We start from the raw sequence: 18,033 nt of genomic DNA, 5'->3' as shown, positions 1-18,033 counted from the left end.
TGTAAGCATGTGGGCATGGGAGAATAGGCTTCTTGATTGTATTCAGAACAGCAAATCCTCCTGGGATGTCTCTACCCAATGCAGAAACATTTCACTGGGGAGCAGGAAGAAGGGGCACAGATGGTTATGTAAAACACCAACTTGTGACCACCCGACTGATGCTACAACTGGTTAATTGGCAACTCATTCACTGTCACAACTCTGGTATGAGGACAGTATCATTAAGTCTCTTGCACAGATTAGAACACTGAAGGTCAATGAACTATAGCACTACCCACAGGCAACACATTAGGAAGTTCTGGGCTCACTGGTGAAGACCAGAACTCTGATGCCCATATCTCTACTTTTCCCACCAGCTAGGACATAGGAAGGACTCAAAGCTTGCCTACCATGTATTTCCTTTCTTGGGTGGATCTGGCAACTAGCCATCAGAGACAGAAGGGTCAGTACTGAGTTAAGCCCAGCATCTCTTGATGGTCACTGAATTGCAAAGGCTGAGCTCTGGTGTTTGTCAAGCCTTACAATGTCAGCCTGGCTCTGTATAGAAGCCCAGGATACAGAGTACATTGATGGATGGTGCTGACACCCAGTCTTGTTGCCCAGTTCTCTCTATCTATGGCTGAGCTTACTTTTCATAAATCAAGCTATAGTCTCCTGCCTGATCCACTCTGACAACATGGGCTTCAAACACAGCCCAGGCACTCCTGCAGAGAGAAGAACAGGCTCCATCCAAACTGGACTGAGACCACAGTGAAGCCCACCCCTTTTGCATTCAGGATCAGACCTACCCTCCCGATTTCGGCTCTAACACTTCCCAAAGCTATTTTCCCACCCAGTGTGAAAATCATTCCAAGTTCACCATAATGAGGCTGCAAGCCACAGGAAGCAGACACAAAGACTTTTGCATTAGTTCTACTGGCAACCACCAGCCTTCCCTTACCCAACTCTGTCCATTCCCCTGCCTTCATGTTTTCCTTACTTCCTTACCCTAGAGGGGAGATGAGAGACCCTCAGTCAGAAGGACAGCAGCAGCCAAGAAGTGCCAGGCTGGGGTGCAGGAAAGGGGCAGCAGAGGGAATAGACACATGAGTTCTTTCATGCAGACTTGTGGGGTCATGGGCTGATTTTCTACAAATGTGTCTCATCAGGGACAAAGCTTCCTTTGATTGAGTTTAATATCTGGATTCTAAAATGGGTTACCATCTATAAAGTCATCCTTAATAATTTTATACCATAATCTTCAAAATTTAATAAGCCCTCCAGAGAAAATTAATAAAAATGTAACAGAACTTTAAAAGTAAAATGTAGTGAGATGGCATCTTTAGCTATTACAAGAAGGCAGCTCCCAGGCTTCCCTGGACGTAGCCTACCACTCTCCATCTTTCAGAGAGACTTGTCTCCTCCCAGCACCACCTGCAAGAAGAATGGGGAAATGTCAGATCAGAACAAAGAGTTCAATTTCTACCTTTGAGCATGATTTAAACTCAAACTTGGAGTCCTTTTACAAAAGACTTACTTCAGTTGGATGACAGGGAACCTGAGCTCTGAGAATAAAGTGTAGAGTTCAGCTCTTAGAGTAGAGTAGGCTAGGTGGAAGAAGAATGCAGGACAAGATGAAGAAGCATCCTCCCACCTGAAGGACTTAAGACTGGAGCTCTGAGGATGGGCATCACCTATGTTCTTTACAGGGGACAGAGACAGCTATGTCAAGGGGTCACAGACTATTTTTCTAACAGGAAATTCTGGAAGGAGATGAAACATAGGGGATCTGAGAGTATGGTCTCAAACTGAAGGGAATCCCAAACTTTCCCTCTAAGAGGTTACATATTTGAGTTTGCTTAAATAAACTCACAACAGACAGATTAACAGGAGAAAGTCTTAACAGATTTATTTAGTTATTGTTTTGTATGACCTGAGAGCCTTAAGATAAAGAATGTAAAGATGCAGATTTACCTGAATGAACTTATGCTTAGGTTTGATGAAGCATGGAGACCATCAAAGACTAATAGAACAAGGGTTGTGAGCCAACTGAAATAGATGAAATGGGAGCCCACGATGTCCTGTCTTCTCGGTTCTTGGCCTCTGTACATCATTTCTTCCTCCTGGGTAAAGAACAGAACCAAGTTTAGAATGAAGGCATCATAATCTATTATCAAACAACATAGACAATATCACCATAGACAATTTTTACCCAGAAATGTAAGAAAAGCAAAATGTTTTCCAGGAACTATAATTGGCACTGGAGCAAATGGGTTCTGTTTTCTATGGCCTCCCCTAGAGAAGAAAAATCCTAGTTTCTATATCTTTTCTCCAAAGAGAATGAGGTAAGAGACAGGAAGGCAGAAGACAGCTGAGAAAAGTTTCTGCCTATGAGGACCCACCTTCAGATATCACTTTCAGAGCACCCTCAAAATGCAAAAATGTCAATCCTACCTATTAGCTTCTGACTAGCTATCAACAGGGCTCAGCTCTTGAGGGACTGACACAGAGAGTCAGGTAGAGCTGGCTAATTCTTTCATGGTGGGACAAGCCCACATTCTGATGACATCACTGCCCATGGCTGAGGTAAGAAAGGCCCCAGTGAGTAAGGAGAGCTCAGCTGTCAGCAGCCAGTGTGCAGAGGGAAAGAGCACTGCCCTGCAGAGCTCTACCTTCTCAGGGTGTGTTCCTTCTTTGCCTCATGCTAAGGTATGCCTCCAATGCTGCCATTGCCCAGAAATGCATGCAGAAACCAACTTCACCCTAGGGGTAAGGAGAAGAGAGAAAGAGGTCAGGTCCAAATTCAACAGAGTAATTAACCAAGTCAACCATGTTTTAAACCAGATGAAACTAAATTATGAGAGTGATTCATAGGTAGGTTCCTTCAAAGAAAAAAATGCTACTAATATTCAGTTCAGCAGCACAAAAAATATGGTGTTTTAAAAAAATCCCTGCTATACACAGTGACAATACAGATTAAAGCATAGGGTGGGATGGACGGCTCAGCAGTTAAGAGTACTTGTTGCTCTTGCAGAGGTCCCATCTGGTATCTCACAATCATCTGTAACTCTACTTCTAGGGGATCTGACACTCTCTTCTGACCTCCGTGGACACCAGGCATGCATATGGTACCATTTATTAAGGCAAAACACTCATATGCACAAAAAATAATTTTTTTAATTAAAAGTGTGGCCCAAACCAAGGAAACTTCTTTTTGCAACAGACAGAGGCCATTACAGAAAACTACAACCAATCAAAATGCAGACTTGCAGAGCCTAGTCCTAAGGGGTACATCTATAATACACCTCCCTCACCTAAGGCTTAGGAATCGTTTGGGAAGAGAAGGTAAAATATTGCAAGTGCCAGAGGAACAGAGAGTTTGCTGTGAGTTTGTGGTTTCCAGGACTGCCAGAAACCACATCCATAAAGTCTTACCAGCATGACTGTCTGAACACGGACAGAACAAGAATAACAAGGACAGCATATGGCATGCTAAATATGGCATGCTAAAGTGCATGGGGGAAATCCCATGAGGCTTCAATATCATTCATAGAACTATAGGCAACTAAGGAACATTAGGAGCAGGAGAAACAGTCTTTCCAGGGAACAGCATATGAATTGGTTATCCTATAACAAATGGTCAAACCTGGAAACATATTCATAACATTATACAGACTGATTAGGTTGTAACACACATATACAATTGCATTTTATGTATTTAATGTATAATTAAATTAAAATTTAAGTGCATGTACATATACATATATCATGTATATATAATGTATGTGTGATTGTTGATGTGTGTATATGTATGTGCTTTCCTAGTTATTTGTAAGTCATCCAGTATTTCCTCCAACTCTATGCTCAACAGCATAGGTTGGCCATTGTATTAGTTATATTAGTCTCCACCATAATATCTGACAAAAGCACCTTACAGAAGGAAGAGTTTCTGCTGCCTTGGGATTTGAGATTACAGTCCATCATTGCAGGATAGGCATGTTACAGGAACATGAGATGGCTGGTCACACTGTGCCTGCAATCAGGAAACAGATGTATGTATGCTAACCATATTTTCTTTAGTATAGTTACCCAGTCAATTTAATGATGGTACCTACATTTGGAAGAATCTTCCTTCTTCAGTGAATCCTTTCTGAAAAGATTCTCACAGGGATCCAGAGGTGTATTTTTATAGCTATTTTAAGTCCAGTCAAATAAGCAATAAAGGTTAGCTATCACATCTCCACCCCAGCAAACTTGACACTCGAACACATCACTTTAAATCATAATATTCCACTCCTTTTTTTGATGTCTCATTTTCATCTCAATGCAAAATATATTTAGTTCACCTCTAATGGCCTATGATACTCTTTACTACACCTAACACTGTTCAAAGGTCAAAATGAAAAGTTTATTCTGACAACCAAGGTGATCCATAACTATGACTTCCTATACTATTTTAAATTGCATATGTCCAATATGCAATCACAGACAATAAGCATCCCTATTTCATTCCAAAAAGAAAGAATGGGAGGATAGTAAAGAAAGACAAGACTGAAAAAAAACAAACCTAGGGTGGAAAAATACCACATTCTGCAAGTCTGTGCTCACTATCCGGGGTGAATGATAGAATCCTCTAGACCCCAAGAATCCTCTAAGAAACCCTACTCTTGCTACCCATAGCCCATGTTCCCTTTGTATTGGACTGTCTCCACTCTATGCCTACAGCTTTTCTTAGCAGATGTCCAATTGTCTTGGCATCTCCAATATCTTAGGATCTCCATCATCTAGGATTCACTTTCTCAGCTTAATGCAATGGCCTCCAGGATCTTCCTTGCATAGATTTTGTCCTCGACACTAATTGTCTTCCATCACTGACTTTCTTGAACCATGGCATATGCTTCCATTACCCCCTCATTCTTGCATGCATCTTTCATGCCTTAAAAAGAAAAAGCAATAGCATGAAAATGGATGATGCTGCCAAGTTCTACTACCAATTCGGTGCTATAAGAGGCTTAGAGGCCATTGAGGATGGAAGCCTCTCTAATGGAATACCTCTAGACTCAGGCATTCTGATCTGCTCAGAGAATGATTAGAACTTTATAGTAGATGGACTCCTCGCCTGAAAGTTAATCCATCTGGACTGTCAACCATCTGCCTAAGAAACTACTTCTAGGGAAGGCTCGTTCACTCAAAGCCAAGCTAAAGAGAAGGGAAGAGCAGTTATCCACTTAATGAGATAATGTTGTTTCCTGCACAAAAGATCTGCCCTCCATGCAGTAGTTACGGAACCACTGCCATGCAGCTCTGCTATGTCATCATAGTTGACTGAGTCCTAACTCAAAAAAAGCATAAGTTTTCTTTTTTACTCTTTTCTTTTTTTGTGTGTGGATACTAGACAAATCCTAAGCACTTTTTTGTTTGTTTGTTTGTATCTGACACTCTGAGCTTCCCCTTTCTTTCTCTGAAGCTATCTTCCTTACACATGCATTTGTTCACTGTCATGTGGCTGCTTCCTGACCTCCATTGCTGAACATGCCAGCCTGACCTAAAAGATTTGACCTTTACTCTTCCTTTTCTCCGTGTCCTTCCTCCCAGTGATTGTCAAGATTGTCAGATGGCCTGCCCGGTATCGGCTTCTCAAACTCTAATAAAATTATTCCCAAACTTGCTATTTAGTCTTTTTTTTTCAATTTATTCATTGATAACTAAGAGCACAAAGAGAGAACCCTAATTTCCCCCAATAACATTGTGCTGGTTAGTCTCAAGTCAATTTGACACAAACTAGAGTCATCTGAAAAGAGGGAACCTCAACTGAGAAAATGCCTCCGTAAGATCTGACTGTAGCTTTTGCCCTGCACAAAATTTAAGTCAAAATGGATCAAAGACCTCAACATAAACCCAGCCACACTGAACCTACTAGAAGATAAAGTGGGAAATACCCTTGAATTAATTGGTACAGGAGACTGCTTCCTGAACATAACACCAGTAGCACAGACACTGAGATCAACAATTAATAAATGGGACCTCCTGAAACTGACAAGCTTCTGTAAGGCAAAGGACATAGTCAGCAAGACAAAACGACAGCCCACAGACTGGGAAAAGATATTCACCAACCCCACATCTAACAGAGGGCTGATCTCCAAAATATACAAAGAACTCAAGAAGCTAGTCTCCAAAACACCAAACAATCCAATTAAAAAATGGGGTACAGAACTAAATAGACAATTCTCAATAGAGGAATCTAAAATGGCTGAAAGACACATAAGAAAGTGTTCAACATCCTTAGCCATCAGGGAAATGCAAATCAAAACAACTCTGAGATACCATCTTACTCCTGTCAGAATGGCTAAAATCAAAAATACCAATGACAGTTTATGCTGGAGAGGATGCGGAGAAAGAGGAACACTCCTCCACTGCTGGTGGGAGTGCCAACTTGTACAGCCACTTTGGAAATCAGTATGGCGACTCCTCAAGAAAATGGGAATCAGTCTACAACAAGATCCAGCAATTCCACTCCTAGGCATATACCCAAAAGAAGCACATTCATATAACAAGGTCATCTGCTCAACCATGTTCATAGCAGCATTATTTGTAATAGCCAGAAACTAGAAACAGCCTAAATGCTCCTTAACTGAAGAATGGATATAGAAAATGTGGTACATTTACACAATGTAGTACTACTCAGCAGAAAAAAACAATGGAATCTTGAAATTTGCAGGAAAATGGATGGAACTCGAAGAAACCATTCTGAGTGAGGTAACCCAATCACAAAAAGACAAACATGATATGTACTCACTCATATGTGGACCTGCTTTATGATACATAGTAGTGACCGAGCTTTATCAGAGCTGTTTTTAATGATGTTGCTCAGAATGGTTTCCTTCCAGATGATGATTGAGAAGCTAATTTTAAAAAAAATAATGGTGCCAGGTACCACAAGGGTAACAGAACTGTGCTGTTTTTCTGGGATTTTGCTTTTTACTTTTTTTAAGTGGAGGGTGCTGGATGTCTCTACAATTTTGTTCAAATGACTGCAGAACCTGGAAAAGCCATTATTGATTATATATAGATAGATAGATAGATAGATAGATAGATAGAGATAGATAGATAGATAGATAGATAGATATAGATATAGATATAGATATAAAGATCTGGCTGTAGCTCATTTTCTTAACAAATGATTGATGGAAAGGGCCCCCGCCCTTTGTGGGTGGGACTTTCCTTGGACTGGTGGTTCTGAATTCCGCCAAAAAGCAGGTTGAGAAATCTATGGAGAGCAAACCAATAAGCAATACCCCTCCATGGCTTCTGCATCAAATCCTGCTTCCAGGTTCCTGGCCTTTTTGAGTTCTTGTTCTGACTTTCTTCAATGATGAGCAATTTTATAGAAGTGTAAACAAACAAAAAAACCTTTTTTCCCTAAATTTCTCCTGGGTCGTGATGCTTCAACTCAACAATAGAAACTCTAAGACAAATATCTTCTGCCTTTTGTGAGGTCCAAGTCTATGGTGCAGGAAGGACAGTCCCACTAAGTTCAGGAAAACCTGGGTATCCAGAGCAGTCAAGTCAGAAAGCAGGGAGAACAGATCTGCACAGAACAGAAACCAGTGATGTGCAGAGTGTCCCCAGGAGTACTTGACGGAGGTGTGATCAATACAGATATGTGAATAGATCTTTCAAGTATTAGTTACTTTTTCATTACTGTGACTATAGTACCTAATAAAAACACCTAAGAAAGGAAAGATTTATTTTGGCTCATGATTCCAGATGTGTCAGTTCATGGTGGCTTAGCCTCAGTCACATGAGAGGGAGCTTGTGGTAGAGGACTGTTGTGTAAATGTCAGTGGACCAGGAAACAGAATTGGCCCAAACAGGGGTTGGGCTAGCACCTTTAAAGGCACAAGCCTACTTCCATCAACCAGGCACCACCTCCTAAAGGCTTCACAACCTGTCAAAGGAGCACCATCAGCCAGAGAATAGGTGCTCAAAACATAATCCGATGGAACATTTCAAATTTAAAATATGGCAGAGGTGGTGTGGACATGTTAAAAGACCAGAGAGAGAGTGTCACTCTATGGATCCAGAAGGAGTGCCCCTCCCCCAGACTAGACTACAGCACCATCATCATGAAATATTGGTCCTGGTTAAAATGGCTTCAACTTGGCTTGGCCCCCAGGGACAAAATTCCTGAAACCCCACAAGTCAAGACTCTGCCTTTCCATGTGCTTCATCCCCTCATTTTGTCCTTCACTGTCCTCTGTAAGTGACCTGGGCTTGTGGACATGATGTGTGTCTCATCTTTTCCATTGTTTGATTATGTTTTCCAATCTACTACACCAAAAAGCATGTAACAGTTCAGTAACCAGAGTCATATACTAATAACCTTAAAGGGGCAAAATTTAATCTGGTCATAGTGTTTAGAGGTGGGAGCTTTGGTAAGTAATTAGTGTTAGATAAAAAATCATTAGGATAGACAACTTTGTACAGTGAAATCGTTTTTGAAAAGGAGCTTGAATTGAGGTAGTCTTCACAGGTAAATAATGTTGATTCTGTAAGTCATATGTTATTATTAAATGAAAACCCTAGTACCAGGCATGGGGTACCTCCCTATCATCATTGCTTTTGGTTTCCAACCAAATTGCTAAATACATTGCATACTTTTGTTGCAGGACATGGATAAATCAAGCTGGAAATGATCTGGAGACTGATCTAGATCCTGCTAGCTAGCTTTCACAGTACTGGAAACTGGAGGAGAAAAGAGATCAGTGGTCTTATTTAGTGGTAGACTTTGCTTGCTACAAAACTTCTCTGACAGCCAAGATGTGTCCAGTGGAATAGTGACATGAATGTTGTGGAGGTAACTAAATACTTTCTGGTTGGATCTGACCCCTACTCCACAGGAGACAATGAGATATATGCCTAGTACTGCAAACATGATCAAAAGCCCATGGCCAGGAGAGTCATAGACCAAGTCTAGGGAAAACTTACTGCTATTGTTTTACTAAATAACATGTTTTAAAACTGCTTTTTAGATATTTATGTTTATTTCTATAGATTAGTTCTGCTTTCAATGTTTATCACAGAAGTTTCTTTTTGCAGTGGTCAATAATTAATGGAGACTCATATCAGGTCAAAGTACTGAAAACATGGGATGTCTCGGAGCTCAGTGCTAAACAAAATATCTCTATCACCTCTAACCTCGAGTTTCAGAAAACATCATTTGAAAAGGGAGCTGGAAGGTGGGGAGGGTACTTTGAAACTCTATCTATTGAGTACAATATGGTCATTGCACTCATGAACTCACAATAGCTATGCTTACCTTAGCAAGGCCTACATAAAATGTAGCTCATCAGCATACCAGCATGGGTGAGGAAAAGGTACATGAGCCTCCATTTCTAGATAAGGAATATTGTCAGTTAATGGCTGCAGAGGCAAGGGAGTTCTTTTTCTTCAGGGATATAACTATAGGTAAACTGCCATTGTTCCTTAAATAACCCTACAACATACATATGCAAGCAACCCTAATTAAACATAGTGATTTTATTTTAAAAACATATGGTTTTATTAACAAAAGGAGAAGTGTGATGCCCAAGACTCTGTGAGCCAGAAGGCCAATGCTACATGAAGGCTTCTAGACTTTGCACCTCCAGAACCATGGGCCCAAATAAACCTCTTTTCTTATGAAATGAGACCACTTCCAGTATTTCAGTATAATAATGAAAAATGAGTATTGTATCTTTCCTGGCTAAAGCTGTGGCTCCTCCTGTCCTTACTATGCAAATTTTATCCATGCAAATTTTCTTTTCTCCAGCCATTCTGCACCAGCATGGATGCCTTTCTTGAATTTTTTCATTTGGTTCATAATGTCAGGATATTTTTTTTGTTGGGAGTTTTTTTTTCCATACCTCTTCTCCTTAAGACCTTAGTACAGTGTCTGGAACTGGTTAGGAAACCCTAGATGTAATGTTGATTGACTACAATCAGGTTGTCATTCTACACTGACCCTGTATAGAGTGCCTAGACCTTGGACTACATGTGATTTAGACTTCTTTCGTGGTTATTTTCTCTATAATCCATATTGCCTGAAAGGTCATGGAAGTCCACAGAAGCTGAGTTCACCAGCTCTTTAGAGACCACTAAGTCATTTCTCCCTACACTATAATATTGCAATATTGACTTTGGCTTTCCACTAACCTTTCCTCAGCTGGAGGCAGGACAGCCCTTTGGTCATTCTCAGTAAAGAATAAGTTCATTGACAAAGGCTCAGCTCAAAGTGTCTTCTGATGCATGGGAAACTTAAAGGGCAGAAATCATTGTAAGACAGCAAGCAAGGAAAGCATGCACATTGGGAAGGAGAGGCTTAATTCAAACCTATTGAATACCTTCTCTTCATACCTTTCATTCATTGACCACATGTGATAGATGTTCAGTCCCAAAAGATCTTAACAGTTGTTAATAAGATGTATATGTGTATGTTTCCAAGACCTAGCCTTACAGGTCTCCAGGCTAAACAGATATTTTCCTTGATGCTCTTGCCTTCTTGTTCAGGCTTGCTGATAATTGTAGCCTCTATACTTAGATTTTATGGGTGATTAGGGACTCCTCATTCTTCTCTTTCCCAGTTATTCTCTTGATTCAATGTGCTTTGCCTATTGTCATTACTCCAGCATTATATTCAAGTGTCTATATTCATTTAGTCTCAAACCTCATCTCTCAGCCTCACCAGGTCATTCAAGTCTCCATGGATCCCAAAATAACACTCAGCATTCAACAAGTAGGATCTCCAATGTGTACTGTAAATTCCAATATAAACAAAACTAGAGCTGTGTCCACATCTGAAACCACCAGGAATGGCCAGAGATGTGTATTACTCAGGTCAGGGAACATACACAGAGATACGAAAACTACAAATACTACAGGGTAATGTTTTATTGAATATTTCATTGTTGCTACCACTAAAGAAAGTTGTAGTGTTAAAATATATTTTTTATATCATGGCATAAATCCAATCACTAGCCAATATAAAAAACAATAGCTACCATAGTATCCTACCTGTGTCTCTCTCACACACAGGCTTCTATGGAAGACTCCCTGCCAATCACTCATCAGCCCTGCATGATGACATAGGTAGAATAGTCTACCTTTTTCTCTCTTTGCTTTACAGTCCTATCATTGTTATTTAATTTCTTCACTACAAGAAGAATATGGTGGTGTGTACCTGTTTTCTGGGCTATTCAGGAAACTAACATGGGGGTGGGGAGGAATCACATGATTACAAGGCCTGGACAATAGATTTCAGAAATAAAAACAAATAACTTTGATTTATTCAGGTTATTCAGGAAACTAACATGGGGAGGAATCACATGATTACAGGGCCTGGACAATAGATTTCAGAAATAAAAACAAATAACTTTGATTTATTCGGGTTTACACCTTTGAAGGTTTTTTACTTGAAAGTCTCATGTATCCTGGGCTGGCTCCAAACCCACTACATAGCCAAGGATGTTTGAATTTATGGCTCTCCTGTTTACATTTCACAAATGATAGGACTGCAGGCTTATACCACTATAGCCAGCCACCACATCCCATTTTGCACAGTGCTAGGAGCAAATACAGGACTTTATTCATGCTAGGCAGAGACTCTACCAACTGAGGGGCATCACAACCTGCCTTTTGGATCTTAAAGGGTGCCCTAGTTAAGTTTCTGTTTGCTGTGGTAAAGACCACTGACCAAAAGCATCTTGGGGAGGAAAGGTTTTATTTAGCTTACATATCCTAGGACACAGTCCATTAAGGGAACCCAAGGCAGAAACCTGGAGGCACTAACTGAAGTAGAAGCCATGGTTTAGTAGTACATAGTGGTTTGTTTCCCATGGCATGTTCAACCTGCTTTTTTATTAAACCAGGACCACCTGCCCATGGGTAACACCTCCCACAATGCGCTGGGCCCTCCAATATCAATCATTAGTCAAGACAACAGTCCTCAGACTTGCCTAGAGACTAATTCTATGGGGGCATTTTCTCAATTAAGATTCCCTCTTCCCCAGACACCAAGTTTGTGTCAAGTTGGCAAAAAAATACAAACAGTCCAAAGGGCTATTTGAGAAAATTTGACTATTTACTTATTGACTATTTACTTTCTAATTATCTAGGCACACGAATAGCTTGGTTGATTAGAGATCAGTACTGGGAGCATGCAGAAAGAAAATGGGGGAAAGCACTGTGTGTAGCATTTGAGATTATCATGGCACATACAAAACATGTACCTGAAAACAATGTCAAATATGAGAAAAGTCTGCAAGGCACCTACATGCTTTCAGGATACTAAGATACAGTTCTACCTTGGAAGGAAAAGAACTTGTATGAACTTATCTGTCTCAAAAGAGAAAGTGACTTTGCCTCCATTTCTTAATTTTTGTTCTTTGCCTTTGCAAACAGACCAAGAGCTCAAACTCACTTCAGATAGGACATGTACTCTTGGCACACCTAATGGTTTCCAACTTTGACTCTATTACTTGAGATTTATAGGGTCTCCACTTCTTATCCATACTTTAATTGCCTCTCATCTTCAGAAAAGAAGAATGGGGTACCATTGAGTGTTCACGCAGGTTCATAAAGGTGCTCTGAGTGTGAGCAAAGATGGTGTGTTGCAATCTGCATTAGATTCCTGGTCAGTGGAAAGATCCTAGTGCCAACCAGAAACCATCAATCCACTCCTAGGCAGAGAACATGTTTAATATTGTAAGATTTCTTCCATTTCCTATGAGTGTAAAATGTGCCTAAACTTGTAGATGTTTTCATTGTAAAACTTGGTCAACAGAGTTATATGAAGGCAGTGTTATTTTTCCTCTTTCCCATGTCTCCCCTCACCAATGCTATAATTGCTGAGTATGTTTGCACATCTTGCTCTACACAAACATGAGTACTACATAAATGCCTTTATGTAAATATTGGTTCATTTTTGTTGTTGTACTGTTTTTCATTTTGATAGGGTTGATCCTACAGTTGTTGTTTTCTTGGTATTTGCTTTTTCAGTCAATAGCATACAATTAACAGTCTACTAGAGATCTATGTGGAAGCCTAGTTAATTCTATCTCATGTTTCACACCATGGATACACTACCACTTACTCATCTATTCCTCAAGATTGGCCTTTAGGTTGCTTCTGGCTTTTTGACACCATGATAAATTTCCTTAGACATCTACAGGAAAATTAATGATCCTATTATTTCTATAACAATGATGGCTCAGTCCTGCTTTACTTAATCAAAGGATTTCTGTGTTATTTATAATATTATTTATCATCTGTTACTTTCTCTAAAGTCATAGAAATTCCCATTCTCGTCAGTAACTTTTGAGTGCTTACTTCTCACTATCACCACGAACTGTTTGAAGAGCAAAGTATGGTATCTCATTATTTCCATTTGCCCTTCCTGCTTCATTAGTAAACTTGCATATTACTCTATATATTAGTTGGCTAAATCTGTTGTTCTGTTTTGCTTTATCTTTCTTTTTGTTGCATTACTTTTCTATTATCATCATAACAAATTCTGACACAGTTGGTAGTCTGAGTAATACAAATTTGATTTCCATTCTGGAAGTAAAAAAGACAGTAAGGCAGCTGGAGAGATGGCTCAGTGGTTAAGAGTACCTAACCCAGGTTTGGTTTCAGGCACTCACATAGCAATTCAAAACTGTCTCTTAACTCCAGAAAGTAACATTGACCCCCATCGCTACACACACAAACCAAACTCTAGAACAAACAACACAAAGATCATCACAGGAACCTAAACACTGCTAACAGAACAGTTGTGCTCCCCCTACAAGGCACCAGTCAACCAGACAAAGAAAAGCTAGACCACTTTTACTATTCAAGTTCTTTTGTGCTTCTATATGAATATGAGGATTGTGGTTTTTCTTTTCTTTTTTGTATAGGATGTCATTGAAATTTTGATAGAGATTGCATTGAATCTTTTGCTGTCTTTTGGTGAGGTAGCTAGTTTCTGATATTAATTTTCCCAATCCATTTAGCATGAGAAATCTTTCTATCTTGTAGTATCTAGTCCAGGTTCTTTCTTGAATGTTTTATAGTGGTCTTTCACCTCCTGATTAGGTGTATTCTGTAGGTGCTTAAAAGCATGGTTGTGACAGCTTTTGTTTTTCCTCATCAAGCATAATATTGAATATACATTTGTTACATAATACCTTTACTATGTCCATGTATATTCTTTCTACTTCTAATTTCCTCAAGATTTTTTTCATGGAAGGATTTGGGACAGCATCAAATGCCTCTGCAATTGCAAGCAGAGAGAAATGTTGGAGGTATCACAATAAATGATTTCAAATTGTGCTTTAGATAAATGGTAAACAAAAAACCGTGGTATTGACTTAAAAAAAAAAACAGACCTCTATGCCACCTTCTCTTATACAATGAACCCAAGAAATACATTGCAGAAAATAACCCTCATCCACAAATGGTGCTTTTAAAATTGTATATTTACAAATAGAAGGATGAAACTAGGTTCCTATCTCTCAGTCAATGCAAAAATTAATTCAATATGGGTCAAAGACCTAATTATAAGACCTGAAATGTCTGGAGGAAAACATAGTTAAAACACTTCAAGACATATACATAGACAAAGGCTTTCTAAAAAGAGCCCAAATCACTCCAGGAATTGACAAATTGGAGTGCATATAATTAGAAAGCTATGCATAGCAAATGAAATAATTACCAATTGTACACACAGCCAATAGAACAGGAGAAAAATCTTTGCTACCCATACAGTTGACTGGGGGTTAATGTGTAGTATCTATAAGAACTCAAAAAAGTATATACAAAGCAAGATAGAATCAAGAAATGAAAATATCAAGTAAATAGTTCTAAAATGATGAAATCAAATGGCCAATAAATATATGAAAATTGTTCAACATCCTTAGACTTCAGAGAAATTCAAATAAAGACTATATTCATCCTACCCTAATCAGAATAGCTATCCTTAAAACAAAATAGCAAAGGCTGGTTAGGATGCATGGGAAAGACCCCTATACATTACTGGTGAGAATGTAAATTAATCCAGTAACTATGGAAATCATTATGGCAGTTCCTCCGAAATCTAAAAATAGCCTTATCATAATGATCCAATTATACCACTCTTGAGAATGTACCCAAAGTAATATTAAATCAGCAGGCCACAAAAATAACAGCATAATTCATATTTACTCACTACAGGTATACCTGCATATCCATGATCATTGTGGCATTATTAAGAATAGCTCTTGGGAATTTCTCTACCACTAGGTTTTTCCCTAGCCCCATAATGGCTACCTCTATCAAGATATCTCTTTCCTTGCTCTCCCTTCGTCCCTCCCCTAACTCGATCTTCTTTATGTTCCCATCCCCCATCCCTTCCCTTCTACCTCCTCCCAGTTTACCCATGAGATCTTAAATATTTTCCCTTCCTGGGGCCTTCTATGTTTGTCCCTCTTATGGACCCCCTTTTTACCCTAGCTTCTCTGGGGTTGTAGATTGTAGCCTGGTTATCCTTTGCTTTGCCTCTAATATCCACTTGTGAGTAAATACTCACAAGTGTTTGTCTTTCTGGGTGGGTCTGGGTTACCTCACTCAGGATGATTTTCTTCTGGTTCCATCAATTTGCCTGAAAATTTCAAGATATCATTGTTTTACATTGTTTACTTCATTGTATAAATATATTACATTTGCTTTATCCATTCTTCAATTGATGGGCATCTAGGTTGTTTCCAGGTTCTGGCTATTACAAATAATGATGCTACAAGGATGACCCCTGCTAAGACTCCTATCAGTAGTGGAAAGGGTGTCTGAATGGGCCTTCCCCTTTAATCAGATTAGTGACTATCCTAATTGTCATCATAGAAGCTACATCTAGTAACCGATGGAAGCAGATGCAGTGGCCCACAGCTAAGCACTGGGCTGAGCTCCTGGAATTCATTTGAAGAGAGGGAGGAGGGATCATATTAACAAGGGGGATCAAGACGATGATGGAAAACCACAGAGACAGCTGACCCAAGTTAGTGAAAGCTCACAGACTATGAACTGACAGCTGGGAAAACTACATGGGACCAAACTAGACCCTCTGAATGTGGGTGACAGTTATGTGACTTGATCTGTTGTGGGGGGCAGGGGCTAGCAGTGGCACCAGAACTTATTCCAGATGCATGAACTGGCTTTGTGGATCCCTCTCCCTATAATGGGATACTTTGTTCAGTCTTGATACAGGGGGGAGGGTCTTGGTCCTGCCTCAACTTGATATGCCAGGCTTTGTTGACCCCCCAAGGAAGACTTTACCCCCTCTGAGGAATGGATGGGGGTGGGAAGGGTGGAAGGTGGGGTGGTGGGAGAAGGACAGGAAGGGAAAACTTGAGTTGGTATGTAAAATGAAAAATACATTTTTTAAAAAATAAAAAGGATACTGGTGGTGCTCACCTTTAATCCCAGAACTTGTGAGGCAGAGGCAGGTAGATCTCTGTGGGTTTGAGGCCAGCCTGGTCTACAAAGTTAGCTCCATGACAGACAGGTCTGTTGCACAGAGAAACCCTGTCTTGAAAAACAAACAAACAAAAAGAATAGCTCTTGTAGAGAATCAGCCTAGGGATTTGTTAATAGATGAATAGACAAAGAAAAAATGTAGCATGTATATATAATAAAATCTTACTAATCCATAAAGTAAATGAAATACTCCTCTCTAGGGTGGCACAATAGAGCCAACCCTGTTTGTGCAGATATGGGTGGGCCAGCTCAGAAATGTGAGCATGGGAGAGCTGTCCCCACTTCTCATCTGTCTCGTGGTGGCAATGGGTGAGGGAAAAAGCCCCCTCCCACATCATTGCTTGAGGCAGGTAGGAGACATGGCCCTGTCTACCACCAGCTGCAACACTTGGAAAAGCAGGCCTTGCTCCTCACCTGGGAGGATATGTGACAGATATGTGTGGGGGGCCAGCCCTGAAGTTGTAAGTATGGGAGAACTGTCCCCACTACTTGGCTGTCATGTAACAGTGTGGGAGGGTGAGAGATGACCCCTCCCTTACCTCTCACCCCTTGCCACCTGAAACAGTTGAGAGAGCTGCCCCGCCCCCTTACCAGCTGTAGCGCTCAGGAAATGGGTCCTGTCCCTCGTCTAGACAGCGCAGCAGAGCTGCCCATGGTCAGAAGTGACTGTGGCCCAGCCCCAATGTTACAAGAAATGGAGAGCTGTCCCACTACGCATCTGATACATGGTAGCATGAGCAGAGCAGAGATAACCATCCCCGCCACCTCCCACCCATTAATGCCTGAGACAGGTGGAGAAGCTGGCCCGGAGGTCGTAAGAGCTGGAGGGCTGCCCCTACTCCTCACCAGCTACAGCACTCAGAAGAGTGACCCCATACCTCACCTTGGCAGCACAGTGAAGCTGGCCCTGACGGAGTAAGTATGGGAGAGCCAACCCTGAGAGAATGAAATCAGGAGAACAGGCCCCACCCTTTGCCCGTTGCTGCAAGAGGTGAATTAGCTTGGGCAATGCTGGAGAGCTCACCCTGGTGGTGAGGACAGGGGAGAGCTGGCTGGCAAACCAACCCTCCAGCTGCCCAGAGCCAGAACCAGGGTAAGACCTGGCCTGCCCCACCATTCACTCCATCCATGATCTGCTGGAGCATGTGAAGGGACCTGACCTGCAGACCCAAAGCTGCAGGATCTCCACAACACAGGATAACAGAGAAATGCCCAGGTGGAGCCCTAGTTAGGGCCCAACATTGATAGAGTAGTAGAAACCAGAGGCCTCAAACCAGACCAATGAGTCTTTGTAATGAACACTTGCAAGCAAAGATACATAAACAAAGAGGTTCACGAAGTGACTCACTGTCACACTGTAGTTTCCATGTCGAGATTTTTAATTTTCCCCTTGTCTCTTAACTTTTGTTTTATTTTGAGGGAGGGGTGCAGGGACAGAGGGTGGATGCCAATGGATGGGGAAATGAATGGAATCAAGATACATGATGTAAAAGTACGTAGAATAAAAAGAAAGTAAAAAATAAATGAAAT

The sequence above is a fragment of the Cricetulus griseus genome (genome assembly GCF_003668045.3).
Source record: "Cricetulus griseus strain 17A/GY chromosome 1 unlocalized genomic scaffold, alternate assembly CriGri-PICRH-1.0 chr1_1, whole genome shotgun sequence".
Taxonomy (NCBI): Eukaryota; Metazoa; Chordata; class Mammalia; order Rodentia; family Cricetidae; genus Cricetulus; species Cricetulus griseus.
The sequence above is the reverse complement of the archived record's forward strand: the minus strand, read 5'-3'. Positions refer to the sequence as shown.